This window comes from Rhipicephalus microplus, chromosome 2, assembly GCF_043290135.1.
Source record: "Rhipicephalus microplus isolate Deutch F79 chromosome 2, USDA_Rmic, whole genome shotgun sequence".
NCBI classification, from domain to species: Eukaryota; Metazoa; Arthropoda; class Arachnida; order Ixodida; family Ixodidae; genus Rhipicephalus; species Rhipicephalus microplus.
Window position 1 is genome coordinate 74938980 of NC_134701.1, and position 21744 is coordinate 74960723.

Below are 21744 nucleotides of genomic sequence, written 5' to 3' on the forward strand. Positions count from 1 at the left end.
ATAATATTAATTACACATTTTCTGTGTCTTTCTCTAGCTTCTCGAGACAAGAGGGAAGTGGACAGAAAAAAAATGGGAGGTGGAGAGAAACTTTAAAAATACAAAAATAAAAAATTGAGAAGTAGAAGTAAGACAGACACGACGGGATTAGGAAGGGACAGCATCTCAAGAGAGTAAATCCCGTATTCTAGAACGTCCCTTCACTCAACGCTTCACCTTCACTTGAAACAGCCGATAGGAAGAGGAAGAGAAGCGCAATCGAGGCAAAGAGAAAATCGAGCGCAGGAAGGAAGAACGTAGGAAGAAGATGCAAGAATTAGATGAGGAGATAAAAAGGATACATGGTAAAGTGTAAGTATTGCAGCAAATAGGCCAGACATCCGTAGATGCAGCGCACGAACGTTGCGATGTAGCGGCGGTACGTTTAACGCCGAAGAGGAAGCTACTAACTGGACATTTACAGATGTAGCGCACAAACGGTACCACCAAGCACAAAAATATCACTGTAACAAACACATGAATTGTCCCACGTGAAGGCACTTTTAATTCAAAGCTTAAAAAGGCACTTATTAGGGTACATTTGGCGCCTGGTTGTGTTTACATGCGGCCGAAGATTTATAAAGAGCGAAACCCTAGCAGACCCAGTTTATCGGACTTGGGAACGCTAACGGAACCTATTTCACGTTATATTCAGTAATATTAACTCTTTAATCAAACACATACCACCCACACATGAGTCCTTCTTGCGTGACACAAACCATTTCCTTCGGGAAATATCGGATGTAAAAATTCCAGACGGCGCATTCCTCGTAAAATTGGATGTTAGCTCATTATACACAAATATCTCACATAATGATCGTGTAAGGGCACTTTTTGAGTCGTATGGCACGCACAACCCTGTAGCACATCCAAGCAAAAAAGTAATTGAAATTGTATCGAGACTTGTGCAAGAATTGAACAGATTTGAATTTAACATTAAGTAATACCTTCAAATCAGCGGCACGGCAAAGGGTACAAGAATGGCCTAAAACTGCGCAAACATACTCATGCACCATATGGGGTCCCATTTTCTTTCATCTTGTGATATCAAACCTTTATTCTATAAATAGTACCTAGACGATACATACTTGATTTCGACACATCCGAGAAACGAGCTGCTCAAATTGATAAAGGCATTTAACTAAGTGCACCCCAGCATTTATTTTACACACTCCTGCTCTAACACTGAGATGAGCTACCTTGATTTACTTATTCGAATGTGCGATGGTGCGTTGGTAACTAGCGTACTCGGAAAACCTATTGACAGGCAACAATACCTGCACTTCAAAGTCTGGCACCTGCGACACTGCAAGACCAGCATTCCCTACCTCTATGCACGCAAATTCCGACGAATCTGATCCCGCACCGAGGCCTTCCACAAAAACAGCACGCATATGCACGAAGTACTCCTTCACCAAGAATACCCGCCAGCTCTCATCGATGACGCCATCAAAAAAGCGGAAACTCTGGACCGCCAGACTCTTCTACACCACCAGAAAGATGCGGACCAGCACCGCGACAATAATTTGCTATTAAGTTTTCCGAGCAACCAACCGAACGAAAACAAGCCTCCCCCACCCCCGCCTAAAAAAAAAACGTTAAAATATTGGAACAGAGCGCACAACTATTCAAAATTTTTACTTCTCTTCCTTGTGTTGCATACAGATGGCCGAAAAGCATAAAGAAACATTTGTAAACTTCAAGATAGGCATAAAAACTTCAAACAGAATGTCGCCCTTGCTGGTAAAGCAGATGGAAAGTATGCGAAAACATGCAGACAACGACAGCGGCGGAAAGCACGCACTCAGGTTTCAGGTGCAGAATAAGTGGTGCACTAGATTGTCATTTAACTTCAGGAATGTGGAGTATGCAGCATTCAATACGCGGGCCAGACGGACACTCCGTTTAGAATTAGATTCCTCAACCATCGGGCACCTGTACGTTCCCTGCCAGGCTTCCACTTTCGAAACACGGCACATTAAAAGACCACAGCTTTGATGACATGAGGGTTACACTATTGGAAAACAACTTCTAACAATCAGAGAATGGGAACGACAATTTTAGTTTATTTACAAATTCAGCACAATAAGAAAGCAATAAATCAACGCCCAGCCACTCTGTCAACGTTACGATCACTAAAAGAAGCAAACGATTCTGTCTAATCAGTTCTCTGCCCATATCCTTCCATTACAACAATAATACTATCTTCTAACAAAGCTTTTAGCGTATGCATCTGGCAATATAGAAATGGTTTGCTGGTTGAAGCACAGCCGGAACGCACTGATAAATAATAGCGGGTGTAGTATAAATTTTTCTTTTTTGCTTTTTTTTCTTCTTTCGTTTTCTTAATTTTTTAGCGCACATTTCCTTTCTTTTCACTGGCAGGAGCCAATGCATATATTGAATATTGATTAGCGCCACAATTGCCGGATTTTTATTATTTTCCAAAACCACAGACAAGCACTCGAAGCGCTCAACTTCTGCCCACTGATTTGTCCTAAACTTCAAAAGTGGACAAGCTGCCAGCGGGTTGCACCGTGAGGTGGAATTCAAAAAACGGGCGTCACGCTGTCCATTTCGGGAAAGGATGGGTGCGTGGGATGTGGGAGCATGAAATGATGGCATTGCTCGTTTACGTTCGCCTGACCCCCGTATTCACAAACGCTCCTCGACTCGACTTCGACCCTTCACTTGAGACAGCCGATAGTAACGCCTTCTCTAGGGACGACAAGTCACTGCATATCAGCAATATTTTGCTGCCATTGTTTAGCAGCGCAGCGTTATTTTCAGCCGAGTGGTGGCGCAGTGCTCCACTCTGTCAAATGAAGTGTGGAAGTCGAGTCGAGGAGCGTTTGTGAATACGGGGGTCAGGCGAACGTAAACGAGCAATGCCATCATTCCACGCTCCCACATCCCACGCACCCACCCTTCCCCCAAGTGGACAGTGTGACGCCCGTTTTTTGAATTCCACCTCACGGTGCAACCCGCTGGCAGCTTGTCCACTTTTGAAGTTTACGACAAATCGGTGGGCAGAATATGAGCGCTTTGAGTGCTTGTCTGTGGTTTCGGAAAATAAGAAAAATCCGGCAATGGTGGCGCCAATCAACATTCAATGTATGCATTGGCTCCTGCCAGTGAAAGGAAAGGAAATGTGCGCTCAAAAAGTAAGAAAACGAAAGAAGAAAAAAAAGAAGCGAAAAAGAAAAATTTATACTACACCCGCTATTATTTATCAGTGCGTTCCGGCTGTGCTTGAACCAGCAAACCATTTCTATATTGCCAGATGCATACGCTAAAAGCTTTGTTAGAAGGTAGTATTATTGTTGTAATGGAAGGATAGGGGCAGAGAACTGATTAGACAGAATCGTTTGCGTCTTTTAGTGATCGTAACGTTGACGGAGTGGCTGGGGGTTTATTTATTGCTTTCTTATTGTGCTGAATTTGTAAATAAACTAACATTGTCGTTGTTCCCATTCTCTGATTGTTAGAAGTTGTTTTCCAATAGTGTAACCCTCATGTCATCAAAGCGGTGGTCTTTTAATGTGCCGTGTTTTGAAAGTGGAAGCCTGGCAGGGAACGTACAGGTGCCCGATGGTTGATGAATCTAATTTTAAACGGAGTGTCTGTCTGGCCCGCGTATTGAATGCTGCATACTCCACATTCCTGAAGTTAAATGACAATCTAGTGCACCACTTATCCTGCACCTGAAACCTGAGTGCGTGCTTTCCGCCGCTGTCGTTGTCTGCATGTTTTCGCATACTTTCCATCTGCTTTACCAGCAAGCGCGACATTCTGTTTGAAGTTTTTATGCCTATCTTGAAGTTTACAAATGTTTCTTTATGCTTTTTGGCCATCTGTATACCACACAAGGAAGAGAAGCAAAAATTTTGAATAGTTGTGCGCTCTGTTCCAATATGTTAAAGTTTTTTGTTTTTTTTTAGGCGGCGGTGGGGGAGGCTTGTTTTCGTTCGGTTGGTTGCTCGGAAAACTTAATAGCAAATTATTGTCGCGGTGCTGGTCCGCATCTTCCTGGTGGTGTAGAAGAGTCTGGCGGTCCAGAGTTTCCGCTTTTTTGATGGCGTCATCGATGAGAGCTGGCGGGTATTCTTGGTGAAGGAGTACTTCGTGCATATGCGTGCTGTTTTTGTGGAAGGCCTCAGTGCGGGATCAGATTCGTCGGAATTTGCGTGCATAGAGGTAGGGAATGCTGGTCTTGCAGTGTCGCAGGTGCCAGACTTCGAAGTGCAGGTATTTTTGTCTGTCTATAGGTTTTCCGAGTACGCTAGTTACCAACGCACCATCGCCTAATCGAATAAGTAAATCAAGGTGGCTCATCTCAGTGTTAGAGTAGGAGTGTGTAAAATAAATGCTGGGGTGCAGTTAGTTAAATGCCTGTATCAATTTGAGCAGCTCGTTTCCCGGATGTGTCGAAATCATGTATGTATCGTCTAGGTACTATTTATAGAATAAAGGTTTGATATCACAAGATGAAAGAAAATGGGACCCCATATGGTGCATGAGTATGTTAGCGCAGTTTTGGGTCATTCTTGTACCCTTTGCCGTGCCGCTGATTTGAAGGTAGTACTTAATGTTAAATTCAAATCTGTTCAATTCTTGCACAAGTCTCGATACAATTTCAATTACTTTTTTGCTTGGATGTGCGACAGGGTTGTGCGTGCCATACGACTCAAAAAGTGCCCTTACACCATCATCATGTGAGATATTTGTGTTTAGTGAGCTAACATCCAATTTTGCGAAGAATGCGCCGTCTGGAATTTTTACGTCCGATATTTCCCGAAGGGAATGGTTTGTGTCACGCAAGAAGGACTCATGTGTGGGTGGTATGTGTTTGATTAAAGAGTTAATACTACTGAATATAACGTGAAATAGGTTCCGTTAGCGTTTCCAAGTCTGATAACCTGGGTTTGCTAGGGTTTCGCTCTTTATGAATCTTCGGCCGCATGTAAACACAACCAGGCGCCAAATGTACTATAATAAGTGCCTTTTTAAGCTTTGAATTAAGAGTGCCTTCACGTGGGACAATTCATGTGTTTGTTACAGTGATATTTTTGTGCTTGGTGGTAGGTTCTGAGCTGAGCTGTTTGTAGAGTTGTTCGACATTTAGTTGTCGCCTGCTTTCCTTAATGTAGTTTGATCTATTTAGAACAACAAGCGCGCCTCTTTTGTCTTGCGGGTTTATGACAAGATCTTCGCGGTTGCTCAACTGGAGTAGTGCCTCTCTTTCTTTCATTGATATGTTATTCATACTTAGTTTCCACACATTTTACGCATGTATAACATCTTTCTGAACCGCATCTCTGTACAAATCCAGATGTCCATCTCTGTTGGCGTCTGGGGTGCATTGTCGTCCGATTACGCCGCGTCATATACCCCACGGAATATACCAACTCAATACGTGGGCGAGACAGACACTCCGTTTAGAATTAGGTTCAACAACCATCGGGTACATGTACGTTCTCTGCCAAGCCTTCCACTTTCAATACACAGCACATTAAAAGACCACAGCTTTGATGACATCAGGGTTACACTATTAGAAAACAACTTTCTAACAATCAGAGAACGGGAACAACGGGAATCTTACTGTATTCAAAATTCAACACAATAACAAACGAAATAAATGAACACCCAGACACTCCGTCAGCGTTGCGATCACTATAATACGCAAACGCTTCTTTCTTATCAGTCCTCTGCCCACAACCTCCCATTACGACAATAATACTATCCCGTATTAAAGATTTTAACGTTTGCATCTGACAATATAGAAATGGTTTGCCGCTTCAAGCACAGCCGGAAGCACAGATAAATCGTCCCAAATGTCATACAGTTTTCTTCTTTTTTTTATTTTTGTTTTCTTCTTTTCACTCACAGCAGCCAATGAATATAAGAAGTATTGTGGCGCCGCCACAATTACCGGCTTTTTACCATCTTCCGCCGCCACCAACATGCACTAGAAGCGCTGTTGTGATTGGCGCTAGAGCTGACGAGGGAGCGGTGCTCTTTGGATCTTCAAACAAGTAGTCGACCAGCCGGCTGCCTATGACCGCCAGACATTGTCCCTCCTAGCCGGAGGGTGAGACATCCTGTCGCCACGAAGCCGTAAGCTGTTCGAGAGAGGACAACAAATACAGCATCTTTCGTGGGGGCGACCGCCGCGGCCGCCGCAAATCTCCCCGCTAATTAGGTGAGCGGTTCGGTGGACCCTTTGATGTATGCTGTCAGGAGTTTGGGACCCCTCGACCAGTGGCACACACATGACGAGGAAGAGCCCCGCTGGCGCCACCTTGGATTGCAGTGATCACGGCTCAATATTGGACTTTCACGTGTGCCTTCCATGCTCTTCACTCTCGCCGGGTGTGCGTGATCTGTGATTGAACAGTAACCTCTGCACGTGTTCCCTGATCTAGGGATCTGGAGAGAACATACCCTTTATAATGAGCCACCCGGCTCATCCGAAGGAGCGCCATGTAGAGGAACGCCCGATTCGGAAGCTTGCCGTGTAAGAAAGAGCTCGTCATGTACGAGAGCTCACCTTGTATATAATGTAAAGAAACCCTCTTCAAGTCTCTCTTTCTTCGCATCGACAACCTCATCCCGGACCTTCAGTGCCTGCAAACCCCGGTTGCAACAACTGGTTGGCAGCGGTGGGATACAACTCAGCGACGGAGAACGACATAGACCGGAGGTCCGTCGAAAGCCCTAGAATTCGGCGGGATTGGCGTTGCGTACCACAACCGCGTGTAATGGGGTGAGTGCCTTGCTTTGTGCTTGAGATGTATCGAGTCTTTAGCCTAGATTCGTTAAAAGATAGATATAACCAACAGCTCCCTGACCACTGTGGTTGTTATCTCAGCACAGAGCAGCACTTGATGTCTATCTGAGCAAGTAGGTTAAGGAAAAAAAAGCTTAGATGATTCGATAGGAAGAAGTGTTAAATTTTGCAGGAGTTTTAAGAGTACGTTGCGGGAAGATTAGTGATGTGAAAATCAGTATAGTGAGAAAGAAACAGGAAACAGGTTAGATAGAGAGGTTGGCCAAGTGGGAATACTTGTGTGCTTAACCTTGTGGTCTTCGCTGTTGGATTTGCCAGGTTTCAGCTTATCCAGACCCAAAATTGAAACGCTGGTAGGTTTGTGTTTTACCACAGCTGAGCCAAAGCAAAGCAGTAGTAATGGACCTCATGAAATTAACGAGAGATGACCTGCTGAACCTGTGTTGGGATCTTGATCTAAATTTTGACGACAATACGCCAGCATCTCAACTGCGTGAAATAATTATTGAAAGCAAAATTGAAAAGGCGGATGTTGAGCACTTCGTGAATATGTATTTATTAGATGAGGAAGAGGAAGAGAAGCGCAATCGAGACAAAGAGAAAATCGAGCGCAGAAAGGAAGAACGCAGGAAGAAGATGCAAGAATTAGATGAGGAGATAAAAAGGATACACGGTACAGTGTAAGTATTGCAGCAAAGAGGCCAGACATCCGTAGATGCAACGCACGAACGTTGCGATGTAGCGGCGGTACGTTTAACGCCGAAGAGAAAGCTACAGGCTGGACGTTTACAGATGTAGCGCACAAACGGTGTGATGTAGTGGTGGTGTCATTTCAGTCCGAAAAGAACGCTAGTACCTATAAGGACATGGTTGAGATTTGAACCCGTTCCGAGGAAAAAGAGCTCGCGGTCAAAGCAGGGTGTGAGGGTTCCGTGGTGGTGGAAACGGAGTTAAAATTGACAGAGCATTCCACGAGACGTGGGCCTCGCGGCCCTATAGACGATGTTGATGAGCGTCAGAGGCGGACGAAAGGCTCCAAAGTTGGCATCAAAGAGTGTTCCAAACGGAAAAAGCGTCCGCAAAACGGAAGCGCGGCAAGGCTCGTGATCAGCGCGGCACATTTGACGAGGACCTTCAAATTTCTTGGCAGATTCGCGAGAAAAGGCCCGTTGTCTTCTCTGACTGGCTTGAATCGCATGTGTATGAGCAGCCGGGGAGTACAGAAAAGAAAAGCGCAATCTACGCGGCCGCGGTCTAACAATGAACTGATAGGCAATTATCGAGACTGTGCGTGCGAGACAGCGGAGGCGCATATGGGTGATGAAGAACGTCAGAGTGGGACAAAAGGCTCCCAGGTCTACGGAGAGAAGCGTGCACATGGGAGAAAGCGTCCGAAGGGCAACAGTAAGGCAAAGCTCACGATGAGCACAATGCGTTTGAGTAAGGGCTTCAAACAGTGGAGCGAAATCGCGAGAAAAGTGCCGTTGTCATCTCTGACAGGTCTGTATTCTAGGCGTCCGAGCCGCCGGAAAAGAAAAGCGCATCGTACGCGGCAGTGTTTGAATGATAAATTGCTAGGCAATCACCAGGACATTGTGCGCGAAAGAGATAACAAGCATGTGGGTGTTGATGAGCACTAGAGGTGGGCGAAAGGCTCCGTAGCACGCACCATGATGCGTGCAAAACGGAGAAAGCGTCCTGAAAACAGGCAAGATAAAATCGTGACCCCTTTTGTATTCAAATGGCGGAGCGAAATTGCAAGAAAGTTGCCCTTCCGCAAGCGCCCGAACAGCCCTAATGCAAAGAAAAGAGAAACTCATTGTTCGCGTCAGTGGTCGAAGGGTAACGTACCCTTCCGTTGTTCTCGCGGCGCGTTTAACGGGGTGCGGAACACAAAGGTCGGTGGGTTTCGCGAAGTGGAGGGAAGGAACGACAGTAAGTCTGTTTTGAGGAACGTCGCGGGGTTCGCTAACAAAGTGATTTACCTTTATGCGTGTTGTACACCACGCTTGACGATGAAAAGTCTTCTGGGCGCGACCACCACGACTTCGACTCAATGTTGTTGAGAACAGCTGTTAGCTTCTCATCAATATTGACCCCGGACTGTTGAAAAGATTGTTTTGTTTATTTACTTAAGTTAATTTGTATCTAAGTAGTTTGAACTTTGTTTTCGTTAGTACTCTACCGTTTTGGTGGCCTATATGCGTTGTATACATATCTATCGGAAGGATAGTGATACGCATTAGAGCTAGTCGCAGGGCTTAAGAGATCAGCTCCATTGCGTGTCATGCGTAGACAAAAGGAAATGTGTTAGTTTATGACTAGTTAAATAGTGACTACGTTGCAATTAAGATCGAAGCCGTAGAGAAGTGTCTAGCACCTATGAGGGTAACGGCAGGTTCCAGAATGAACTGAGTTTGACAACTGCAAAAGTTGCTATGCGCTAAGAGAAGAGGCCGCAGAAGGCCAATATAAGTACAACGTGGCACTGTGCTAGGTAAAATCTAGCGTAACAGTTAGGATACTTTTAGAACATCTGGCACAGACACAAGGAGGCTTTCCCGACGGTGAATCTTGCGTGCAAATTCCAGGCAGATTTCGACCCGCTGGGCAAGAACACCAGGTTCGGACGAGAAAAGTGTACAAAAAAAGCCTGCGAGAGACTCAGAAATGCCCCTAAGACGAAGCGTAGATGGAAGCGGCGTCGTAAAGCAAAGGATACGACAAAGAGCACAGCCGGCTTGAAGAAAGTCGGTAAACATTTGAGGGCAGTTTACAGAATTAGGCGTTTGTCATCTGCACAGGAGTTCTTTTGTATGCGTCCGAGCCCCAAGACAAAACAAAAAAGAAAAAGCACGTTGGGTAAAAAGGCAAACGGAAGGAAGGGGACCATCAGCCTTTCGTCACTCTATTGACAGCATGTTTGATGTTCCGCATCAGTGCAAGGTCCGTGGCTCGCCATTAGTATCTAAGCGACAGTAAGGGCTGTGGTTGCCAGCGAGGAGCTTTGCGGGGTCGGAGGCGAAGCGAATAGGTTTTGCCATTGTTCAATTTCCCTTTCGCCAAGGAAAGCCCACAGGACGAGACACCGCGCGTTTGTCTGAAAAGGAAGTAGACAGCCATAGGTTTTGGACGATGATCACTAGCAAATTCGTTTTGTTTTGAAGTTTGAATATGACAGTTTAAGTTTGTTTTGGGTTTTAGAAAGTGTTCTGCCAGTATGTCGGCTACTACATAGTGTTTAGGTAACCCATTTTTCGTTTTGTTCATTCCTTGGGCGTTGTACGTTTCTCTAGGTTAAGCGTTGTTCGATTGCATAAACGACACGCCTAAGAGCCCGCGTCATGGAAGATATGTGTGAATGAGCAGGGGCGACGTTATGAACTATGTACGACTGAGCGCAGAGACGCAAAAGTATTCCTTGCAAGTTTTTTCAGGGTTCATGCGAAAGTTTTTGTTCATTTCATGTGCTGTTTGCATGTGTCTGGTGTGGAAATAAGAGAAGCTACTTCATGAGTTTATGTGTATACTTTGTGAGAGTAGTAGCTGCAAGGGAAAGTCAAGTAGTAGTTTATCCAGGCAGGGGCACTGTAGAGTGTATTAGCGGATGTGGACGTTCCTGACGCAAGTGCAGCCTGACAGCTGTCTCTTCGTCAGCTCTGAGGCAACTGACGACTAGCTTTGGCGGCACAAACTTTTGGGAACTGAAGGATAGCGTGAAGCAAAAGGCTCTATTTTATGAGTATGATGCCTGGTGGGCTACAGCGGATCACTCACGCTAGCACACAGGTATGCCACAGGGAACGCCTCATTTGGCAGTTAATTTTCTTGAAAGCAGTCTAATGGGAAGATAATTCTTGAATCAGGATTGGACTTTTGGCGAAAGTTCAGACAAACCTTCTGATTACTGCTTTGTGTTGTGATAATACCTAAGGAAGGTTGTTTAGGAGAACTTGTAGGACTCGATGTGTCTCAGGGCGGGCAGGGCGCTCTCTAGTACCTGTGGTGGTGTGTATGAATGCTTTTCCCAGAAGATAGCCACAAGGAACGAGCGGGAAAGAGTCTTTGGCTGGGCGTCATCGGGAGGGGCCTTGAAGACGGCACCACAATACGACACTTCGGGCAACCTGTGCAGCTGGTCACCCTAAGGTCGAATCTCCCGCTGGCGGACGAGCTGTTGTGTCACGGCCGCTGAGCTGACGAGGGAGCAACGCTCTTTGGATCTTCAAACAAGTAGCTGACTGGCCGGCTGTCTATGACTGCCAGGCATTGTCCCTCCTAGCCGGAGGGAGAGACGTCGTGTCGCCAAGAGGCTCCAAGACGTTCGAGAGAGAACAACAAATACAGCATCTTCCTTGGAAGCGACCACCCCAACCACCGCAAATCGCCCTGCAAATTAGGCGAGTGATTCGGCGGACCCTTTGATGTGTGCTGTCAGGAGCTTGGGACCTCTCGGCCAGTGGCACACACACGACGAGGAAGAGCCCCGCTGGCGCCACCTTGCATTGCAATGATCACGGCTCAATATTTCACGTTCACGTGGGCCATGCATGCTCTTCACCCTCGCCGGCTGTGTGTGATCTGTGATTAGACAGTAACCTCTGCACATGTTCCCTGATCTAGGGATCTGGGGAGAACATACCCTTTTTAATGAGCCACCCGGCTCATTCGAAGGAGTGCTATGTAGAGGATTCGAAAGCTCACCATGTAAGAAAGAGCTTGTCATGTACGAGAGCTCACCTTGTATATATAGTAAATAAACCCTCTTCAAGTCTCTGTTCCTTCTGCCTCGACAACCTCATCCCCGACCTCCGGTGCCTGCATACCCCGGCCGCAACAGCGCTTAAGTTCTGCCCACCAATGTAGTAAATGTCAAAGGTGGACAAGCCGCCAGCGAATGGCCCCGAAAGGCGGAATACAAAAACGGGCGTCACACTGCCCACTTGAGGGAAGGGTTGTTGCGTGGGAGGTATTCTTGACAATGGTGACATTTCTCGTTTAAGTTCGCCTAACTCTCTTGAGATGCTGTCCCTTCTTAATCCCATCGTGTCTTTCTTGCTTCTTCTCCAAGATTTTTTTAGTGTTTAACGTTTCTCCCTCCCGTTGATTTTTCTGGCCCCTTGCGTTTATGTCTCGAGAAGCTATTAAAATACACTAAAATTGTGTAAATATTGTTATGCCTTGAAAAATACGGGGCTCCAATTAAAACGTCAGCTGAATAAACAGTTATGTGATGTGAAAGCGCATCTACTTCCCCCCCCCACACACACATATATATATATATATATATATATATATATATATATATAGAGAGAGAGAGAGAGAGAGAGAGAAGAGAGAGAGAGAGAGAATACTTAGAGCAGAACGAAGGAAGGCAAATCAACATCAACGAACATAAAAAAGCAGGCGCGCAAAGAACATCAGAGACGGCGATAGCAAGAAGCAATGTATGTGTAATACCTTAGTTTGAAGTACAAAGCCTCAAATATTTTCAATAGCACACTCTTTTCATATTTTATCATCATCATCATCATCCTCATCAGCCTGACTATGCCTACTGCAGGACAAAGGCCCCTCCCACGTTCCGCCAGTTAACCAAGTCCTGTGCTTGCTGCTGCCAATTTATACCCGCAAACTTCTTAATCTCATCTGCCCACCTAACCTTCGGCCTCCCCCTGACTCGCTTGCCTTCTCTGGAATGCCAGTTAGTTACCCTTAGTGACCTACGCGCGACATGTCTGGCCCATGTCCATTTCTTCTTCTTGATTTCCGCTATGATATCCTTAACCCCCGTTTGTTCCCTAATCCACTCTGCTCTCTTCTTGTCTCTAAAAGTTACACCTACCATTTTTCTTTCCATTGCTCGCTGCGTCGTCCTCAATTTAAGCTAAACCCTCTTTGTAAGTCTCCAGGTTTCTGCTCCGTAGCTAAGTACCGGCAAGATACAGCTGTTATATACCTTCCTTTTGAGGGATAGTGGCAATCTACCTGTCATGATTTGAGAGTGCTTGCCAAATGTGCTCCACACCATTCTTATTCTTTTAGTTACTTCAATCTCGTGGTTCGGCTCCGCTGTTATTACCTGCCCTAAGTAGACAGTTTTTTACAACTTGAAGAGAACTATTACCTATCTCGAAGCGCTGCTCTTTTCCCAGGTTGTTGTACATTACTTTCGTTTTCTGCAGATTCACTTTAAGACCCACCTTTCTGCTCTCCTTGTCCAATTTCGTAATCATGAGTTGTAATTCGTTCCCTGAGTTACTCAGCAATGCAATGTCATCGGCGAAACGCAGGTTACTAAGGTACTCTCCATTAATACTTATCTCTAACTGTTCCCATTCTAGGCTTCTGAAAACCTCCTGTAATCACGCGGTAAATAGCATTGGGGAGATTGTGTCCCCCTGCCTTACACCCTTCTTGATTGGTATCCTGTTGCTTTCTTTATGAAGCGCTATGGTAGCAGTTGATCCCCTGTAGATTTCTTCCAGGATGTTTATATATACTTCATCGATGCCCTGATTCCGCAGTGTCTGCATGACGCCTGATATTTCTACTAAATCAAACGCCTTCTCGTAATTTATGAATGCTATGTATAGTGGTTGGTTATATTCTGAGCATTTCTCTATTACGTGATTGATATTATGAATGTGGTCGATTCTTGAGTAGCCTGTTCGAAATCCTGCTTGCTCCTTTGGTCGATTGAATTCTAATGTTTTCTTTACTCTGTTAGCAATTACCTTTGTAAATAGCTTGTATACTACAGAGAGCAAGTTAATCAGCCTGTAATTCTTCAAGTCCTTGTCATTTCTTTTCTTATGTATTAGGATGATGTTAGCGTTCTTCCAAGACTCTGGTACTCTTCCCGTCAGAAAACACCTCGTAAACAGGGTGGCTAGTTTTTCTAACACAATCTGTCCTCCATCTTTCGGCAGATCTGTAGTTACCTGATCCTCACCAGCAGCTTTGCCTCTTTGCATGCTATCCAAAGCTTTTCTGACTTCTATCATTACTGGTTGGGTGTCATCTGGGTTACTGCTAGTTCTTATATTATTAATGTCGTGATTGTCCCTGCTACTTTACAGATTTCTGTAAAACTCCTCCGCTATTTTCATTATTCTATTCATATTATTAGGTATTTTGCCTTCTTTGTCCCTTAGTGCATACATTCGATTTTTGCCCATCCCAAGTTTCGTCTTCACTGCTTTGACGCTTCCTCCGTTTTTCAGAGCGTGTTCAATTCTCTCCATGTTATACCTTCTTACATCGGATACCTTACACCTATTAATCAACTTCGAAAGCTCTGCCGGTTCTATTTTGTCTGTTGTACGTGAGACTTTCATGCTTTGACGCTTCTTAATGAGATTCTTCGTTTCCTGGGTAAGCTTGCCAGTGTCCTGTCTAACTACCCTGCCACTCCGTAATGATACTCGTCAGATTATTATTCATTGTATATACGCTAAGGTTGGTTTCCTCACTAAGAGCCGAGTACCTGTTCTAAAGCGAGACTCTGAATTGTTGTGCTTTCCCTTTCAGTGTTAGCTCATTGATTGGCTTCTTGCGCATCAGTTTCTGTCGTTCCTTCCTCAAGTCTAGGCGAATTCGAGACCGTACCATTCTATGGTCACTGCATCGTACCTTGCCAACCACTTCCACATCCTGCACGATGCCTGGGTGTGCACTCATTATAAAGTCTATTTCGTTCTTATTTTCGCCATTAGGGCTCCTCCACGTCCACTTGCGGTTACCTCGTTTTCGGTAGAAGGTATTCTAAATCCGTAAATTATTGCGTTCTGCGAATTCTACTAGTAGCTCTCCTCTGGCATTTCTAGTACCAATGGCATAATCTTCTACGGCCTGGTCTCCAGCCTGCTTCTTCCCTACCTTTGCATTGAAGTCTCCCATCAGTATTGTATACTGTGTTTTTACCTTACTCATTGCCAATGCCACGTCTTCACAGAAGCTTTCAACTGAAGCGTCATCATGGCTAGATGTAGGCGCGTAAGCCTGTACCACCTTCATCTTGTATCTCTTATTCAGTTTAATTACGATACCTACCACCCTTTTATTATTGCTAAAGTATTCCTCTATGTTGCAAGCTATGTTTCTGTGAATTAGGAACCCCACTCCCAGTTCTCTTTTGTCAGCCAAGCCCCGCTAGCAAAGGACGTGCCCATTCTGTAGCACCGTACTGGCCTCATCTGTCCTCGTAACCTCACTGAGCCCTAATATATCCCATTTAACACCCTCTAGCTCCTCGAATAGTACAGCTAGACTTCCCTCACTAGATAAGGTTCTAGCGTTAAACGTTGCCAAGTTCAGGTTCCAATGGCAGCCTGTCCAGATCCGGAGATTCCTAGCACCCTCTGCTGCGTTGCAGATCTGACCACCGCCGTGGTCAGTTGCTTCGCAGCTGCTGGGGACTGAGGGCCGTGAGTTAGTTGACGTATGCACGCGGGAGGTAGTGGCCAGATACTGCACCAGGGTTGCCAATCCTTCTCTGGTGAGGGAGTGCGTTCTAGGTGGTGGTTACCGGTGAGGCTGCACCCCAGGCTTCGTAATGCAGTTCCATCACCATTCGGTGAAGAGCTGCGCGTCACCGGGATTTGAACCACCGACCTTTTGCATGCGAGACGGATGCTCTAACCACTACGTCATCGCTGCATTCTTGATTTGCCTTATATATACATACCTGCGTCCCAACCTAATAAGCTTTAGTTGGAAGATTGCACTGTGTCCCTATCATTGCTATAGCAGAATTGATTTTCGTCAGCGAGACATCTGTAAAGAGAATGAAACCGTCCTCTCGAGTAACACGTTCAGCCTCATGGCCTGTTCACTTTTACTCTCGCACACAAGTCTGGCGCAAAGCCTCTTACAAATGACAGTGCTGTTCAAGAAATGAATACGTGTCTTCTTCATTAACTACAGTACGACGGACCGACCCCCCACGAGTGGGCGAGCTCATATCCTCAGCCGGCGAAAAGCACTGTCAAAGCTAGCTTCCCCATTATAAGAGACTCCTTGGGGTGAAGACCACTTTAAGGTTGTTTTGTTCTTGCGTCACATCATATGCAGGAATCTCCAAGGTGCGGCTATAACTGACAACGCTACTGTGTCAGTGATATGCCCTGCCTATGGTACGCATTAGTTCTGGATGATTGATGCCGATGTTATTTTTAGCGATCGATAGCTATGACCAATAAGGCGTGCGCATATGACGTATGTAGGGACGAGTAAGGTTCTCAGATGTGTCAAGAATTAAGTGTGTGAGAACGCAAATTCCACACAACTCGGAACTGTTTTAAGTGTTTTCATAGAGGCTTCATAGGTTATAGTCAAAGGGAAGAGGAATGCTATCGGCAGGAAGCATCGCTCTAGATTACACGAACTTTCGAAAAGCTGTTGTCGAACCATTCGCGTATATTACAGAAGCGGAAGATAACCTTATGGTTTAAAAAAACGGCGAGAGCGAATGTAATATTTTTTGCAATAGAAAATTTAGGCGACGAATTCACGTGAAAGTTGAAGATTGGTCTGTCAAACTTGGCAGAGGGACTACGTTCTTTAGATAGAGCTTGATATAAAAAAGTGTTGCAATGTGAAGCTCGAAATTGAAGCTTCTATTGCGATTTCAGCCCTTCTCCACTATCATCTACAGTGTCGAACCGAAGCATGATACCATGTGGTGCCGTGCAAGTGTCTAGCAAATATTAACTCCCGTATGGCATAGTGCTTTAAGGGTTAATATTGCGGAACGTCCTCACTGCTTCTCTATAGAGAAGGGGCAGCTGTGTAAACAGGTATGCTCTCGCCGTGGCATCTCCGTTTTAATCTCTAATCCGCGTCACGACTTAGAAGAAAGTCCCTTATGCCACACGTACCAGCGCTCCGAGATTGGCCGACACGTGCCGTACGACCTTTGAGAGAAGACTCTGATGGAAGCGGCGGCTTCGCCCAATAAATTCAGCCCAATAACCCCGACGCGGTCAACATCGCCGCCACGGCTGCAGCGCATCGCTGAGGCTGGTCGTCCGGTATCCAGCCGCGTGCGCAACTTGGCCGTGATGTGTACTAAGGTGCTTGCGAGGCGGCGTCGGATGGCGTGCCATCGCCACGACTACAGCTTCGCCAGCGCCGCGGGCGTTCGTCAGCTCTGGTATCGTGGTGGCAGCTGCCGGTCAGCTCGAGGCTTAGAAGCGGCGTGTCCAAGTCTCAATACCTCGGTTCTTGACTGCTTCTCGGGGAGACCGCGGGCCCTGGAGACACTTCGGCGCCTGGTGGATATCTGGAGGAGAAACACGATCATCGCGGTGGACAGCGGTGACGCCGCTAGGGGTTCGCTCTGCTCGCTGGTCACGTAGTACTGGTCACATGGCCTCGATAGAAGAGTGCTGGCTTTTAAACGCTCCGGCATTTCTGCGCGTCGTTAGAAGACTAGGCGAACCTCAAGTGCTGTGCGAATTCTACAGACTTTTGCGGAAACGTGAGTCTGCCGAAGAATTGGGCTTGAACCAGTGATAGCGAAGAAAACTTTCGTGTTCACGTTCCGAAACGTCAAAGCACCCGGAAGCTTTAAAGAACCCGCGCAGACTCACCTTAGGCCGAGGACGTCATCCAGTAGCCTCGAAGCTTTCGAAACAACGTAAATTGAAGGGTGATGATGAATCCCGCCTATTGAGATAAGAAATATTGCGAGGCAAACGGTGCTAGTAGGAAGGGAAGACATGGCGGCGGTCTGTCCTCGAGTTTTTGTTAGAAACTTTTAGTGAATGTGATCTTGTACGCAAAATACGACAAACTCTATCATTCGCTTACGTCAGCAAGTGACGCGGGTTGCAGGTGCTGCTAGTTAGCACTGACCCGGCCTGAATGGTAGTGCACAAATGTGGTTGGAGAGCAGCACCGTATGCGCTCAAGACCTACTTTTCTTATGTTGCTTGTACATGCTAGCATTTGAATCATAGGAGCTGTAAATAACCAGACACCAAATAGTCTTCAGTGTAGCCACAGAAACTCAGCAAAACCCGTGGGCCACATGGTGCGCAACAAAGCTTGATGAATCACCGAAAATCAAGAGCGCGGGCTGCGCTGAACGTTACTTCACTTCGACTGTCAAAAATCCCGCGTCAAAAATAATCGTCAAAATCCCGCGTCAAAATCCCGCGTCAAAAATAATCGCTTGTGTATGAATACGGTCGGGCGTGCGTGACTTTATGGGTGCACTGATAATTGCGCGTGTGGATTTGACAAATATGATGGTATTTCTACGCGTCACAGGATGACGCTGAAGAACCGAGCTTCAGCGCAGTCATTGCGTGGTGACGCTTCGAACGAAGCATGCCGGCCAGCTGCGCACAACGGTCTGGCAGTCGCTGTACATTATCGGTATATCGACATCATTTCTCGCAGGGATAATGCTACCAGAAACCCGTGGATACAATTTGAGAGAAACATGCTCACTCACAGAAGCGTGAGAAAAACTTGCGGTACAAACAGAGAATATGCTATGAAACTAATAGCTGGAATACTAAAAGTAGATTGTATACGATAATATCAATATCTAGGTTTTTGCTTGCCAGAACCACGTTACGATCATGAGGTAGGCTTCTACTATTTGGCCGCCATCGAAAAGCGACCGCCGCGGCTGGAATCGAACACGTGACATTCGGGGCTCTATGCTACATACGATAAGCTGCAAATGTGCTGGTAGCTTGCAAATAGCCCCTTAATTGGCTCATTAACTGAGTAAAGTGTTTGGAGTCTCTCGAACACGCATTGTGGAGATCATTACCACGTCTGTAGCACAGTTACGATCCTTTTTTATGTACATTTTGGCAAAACATGGATAGGTAGGCTACGCTAGAGCCGGCTATTCCAACATCATGACAGTAATGTACAATATGAACACAAAATACAAAAAATTTGGAATAAAAGAACAAGAAAATAATCAGAGACACTATATACATATATACACTAAATAGAGCTCATAAAGCTTGAATGAGCACGGTATGTATGGTCATAGTCCAGTTTATATATCGGGATCACATTGCGGATACAGTCTGTATAAATAGTGGCAAGGTATATTATCAATTAAAATAAGGTAAATTAATTTGTGTCCATTAAAACATTACGGAAAGCGCTTACTGCAGGCTTTTGATTATCGGTATTTGGCCACGGTCCAAGTACTTTTCCAATCGTAAATTGTTGTCTGTCGAGTCGATTCAAGGGATCACTTAGTTTAGCGATCCTAATCCTGATAGGTCACAGATTTACAGCGCTTTTGTTCGGTGCAGTATTTTTGGTTGTACACGTATTGTTCTCAACTATAAATGTAGCATACTAATAAGAGAAATGACCTCCAACCACGCAGAAGTCTATCAATGTGGTGAACGATGTTATGCCACAATGAGTCCCTTTATGCAAAAAAAAGAACAAGGACGACGACGATGACAACAACAAACCTTCGCAGTAAGGGCAGCAGTGTCCTTCTGGCGGATTCCGAGGATTCTCGCAATTCACATTGCAGTAGATTCTTGACTCAGTTATGACACCGGAATGACAGAAGAATCATATATGTATATATATATACATATATGTGTGACCTATTTTCATATATATTTTCATATATAGACATATGTACGACCTATTTTCATATATGTACGACCCAAATATTTCTGCATAAAAAAATTGCTGCATCGAAATATTTAGTGTTTATAAAAGTTTGACTACTTAAACAAGCCTTGCGCTGAATCGTCAATGAAGACACTAACATATTGCCACTTTTTCAAAAGACACCACTCCTGAAGACGAAAATAAGGAACAGCAGAAAGAAACTTGGGAAAAAGAAATTACGCCTATAGTACCAGCTGCAGCTGTTGTACAGGTAGGTCACTCGTTACCAGCATTTTTTTTAATATTCCTCACAAATATATTTTGCTATTACATATTGTAAGAACTACATCTTGCTGAAATAATGAATACTGTTACGAGTACAAATACATGCTTGATGAACGAGGTTTCAGGTAAGCAGGTAGGTATGCAGGCAGGTAAGTGGTTGTTTTGAGTGGGTAGGTACTCCACTGTATTAAGGTCCCGGAGAATTCACGCCCCAGTTGGTCATTTAAGGACGACGGTGGGCCGCTGTTATGTTGGGACGGGACGGCTAAGCCTCACCGCTGCTTCGCAGACCTTGTGCACTGCCTGGAGTTGTTAGAACTAGTTCTTGCTCTCGAGCAGTGAATAAAGTGTGGCTTGCGAGATGTTGTGCTCTAATGTGGGGCACTCCCATAGCATGTGGTTTATAGTATCTGTATCCGCCGCGGTGAAGGCAGAAAAAAGAGACCTCTGAGCAACAGCTATAGATTGAAAGGTTAGATTACGACTCTTTAGATAGAGATTGTGGTTATAAGAAGAAAAAGAAGAGGAAAATGAGCCCGTAATTGTCTGCATTAGCGTGTGACACCTCAACAGTAGCTCACAATGGCAGGGGGGGAGGAGGGATTAAAAAGATAGGAATAAAGATATATATATATATATATATATATATATATATATATATATATATATATATATATATATATATATATACATATATGTGTGTGTGTGTGTGTGTGTGTGTGTGTGTGTGTGTGTGTGTGTGTGTGTGTGTGTGTGTGAGGCTTTGATAAATGGCAGACTTGGCCTGGCTCATACGTAATGTTTACTTACTGTCACTTTTTCCCTCTCGGCATCTACCAACCATCCCCTCATACTTCACACGATTCCCCCTCCCCCCGAAAGAAGGCATGGATTACGAACAAGAAAAAGTACACAAGGAGAGGTTAAAAAGTCACAAATGTCAAAATGCACAATTAGTTCTATGCTCCTGGGGAGTTCCTTAAACTTTCAAAGACTTCAGGGGAGAGTGCAGCAGTCCGGTTAACGCAGGAGTTCTGGTGGGTGGGGCTGGTGGTTGCGTCCTGGATCACACAAAAATGCTCTGGACGTAGAGATAGGGGTAATCACAGCTGGTATGAAGAAACAACGAGGGTTTAACATCTTGCAGAATCGACAGTTCCGATATTGTAGGCATCGAATGCCTCATCGTGGGTGATACACAGGCCGTGCAGGCAGCTTGCGTGCGCGTTGATCGAGGTTGACTGGGCGCTGCCTGTGTTCCTGCCGTGTACAAGGGGTGCTTTCGTGGCTTTTAGAGATTTTTCTATAGAGATGTCGCAGATGTTTTGATCGAAGGCGCATTTTCAATTTCTGGCGGAGAATGTATCCACGACGATGGGCCCTTTTGCAATGTTCTTTAAGCCATAAGAGTGGTTTCAATGAAGTTTTCTTTCGTCGTTGACAATACTGAAGAATACGTTGACGTTGTAGTTTCTTGGCTTCGTCGACTTGCTTGTGGTGTGACATTGATCGTGGTGTGCCCGGATTCTTAGCAAGCCCTCCGCAGGCATTTACGACGCCAACCAATGCAGCTGTTTCTGGCGCAAGACAATGTGGGAGGTTTCGCACACTTGAATCTTTTCTATTCATAAAGCGCTCATTGTTGGTCGTTGCCTGAAGGGTACTTGTGTCATCAGAAGTCGCACCTGCTCTTTTGTTTTCAGTGTTGGCAGTGAGGTCGTGCGCTGGATTGACGTCGCTTCGATCTTGGGATTGATGAATACTAGACGCTTCTGCAAAAGACTTTTCTTCACAAGATGCCGATTGTGAATGCTTCAGTCTTTGTGGAACTGCTTAGCTGAATACCAAGTCAGTTTGAAAAGTATGCATGCAGCACGAAGTATTCAATGCATCTGAGTAATCAATGGTGGATTCAATTCTTTTATGCAGCGGAGAGTTAAGCATTGGTGATATTTCCGCGAACGAGGAACCAGGTGGAAGGTTGCGAAAACGACAGCGTGGTCTTTCCATGAACATGT

General features: G+C 45.3%; 1 long non-coding RNA gene across 1 annotated transcript in view; it reads left to right on the forward strand.

Annotated features, from left to right (window-relative positions):
* The window catches only part of LOC119169851 (uncharacterized), a 45330-nt gene extending 25618 nt beyond the window's left edge, over positions 1–19712 (forward strand). The window contains exon 3 of the long non-coding RNA XR_012888814.1: positions 19621–19712. This is a non-coding gene — a long non-coding RNA (uncharacterized LOC119169851). The remainder of the gene's footprint in view (positions 1–19620) is intronic.
* The last annotated feature ends 2032 nt before the right edge of the window (positions 19713–21744 follow it).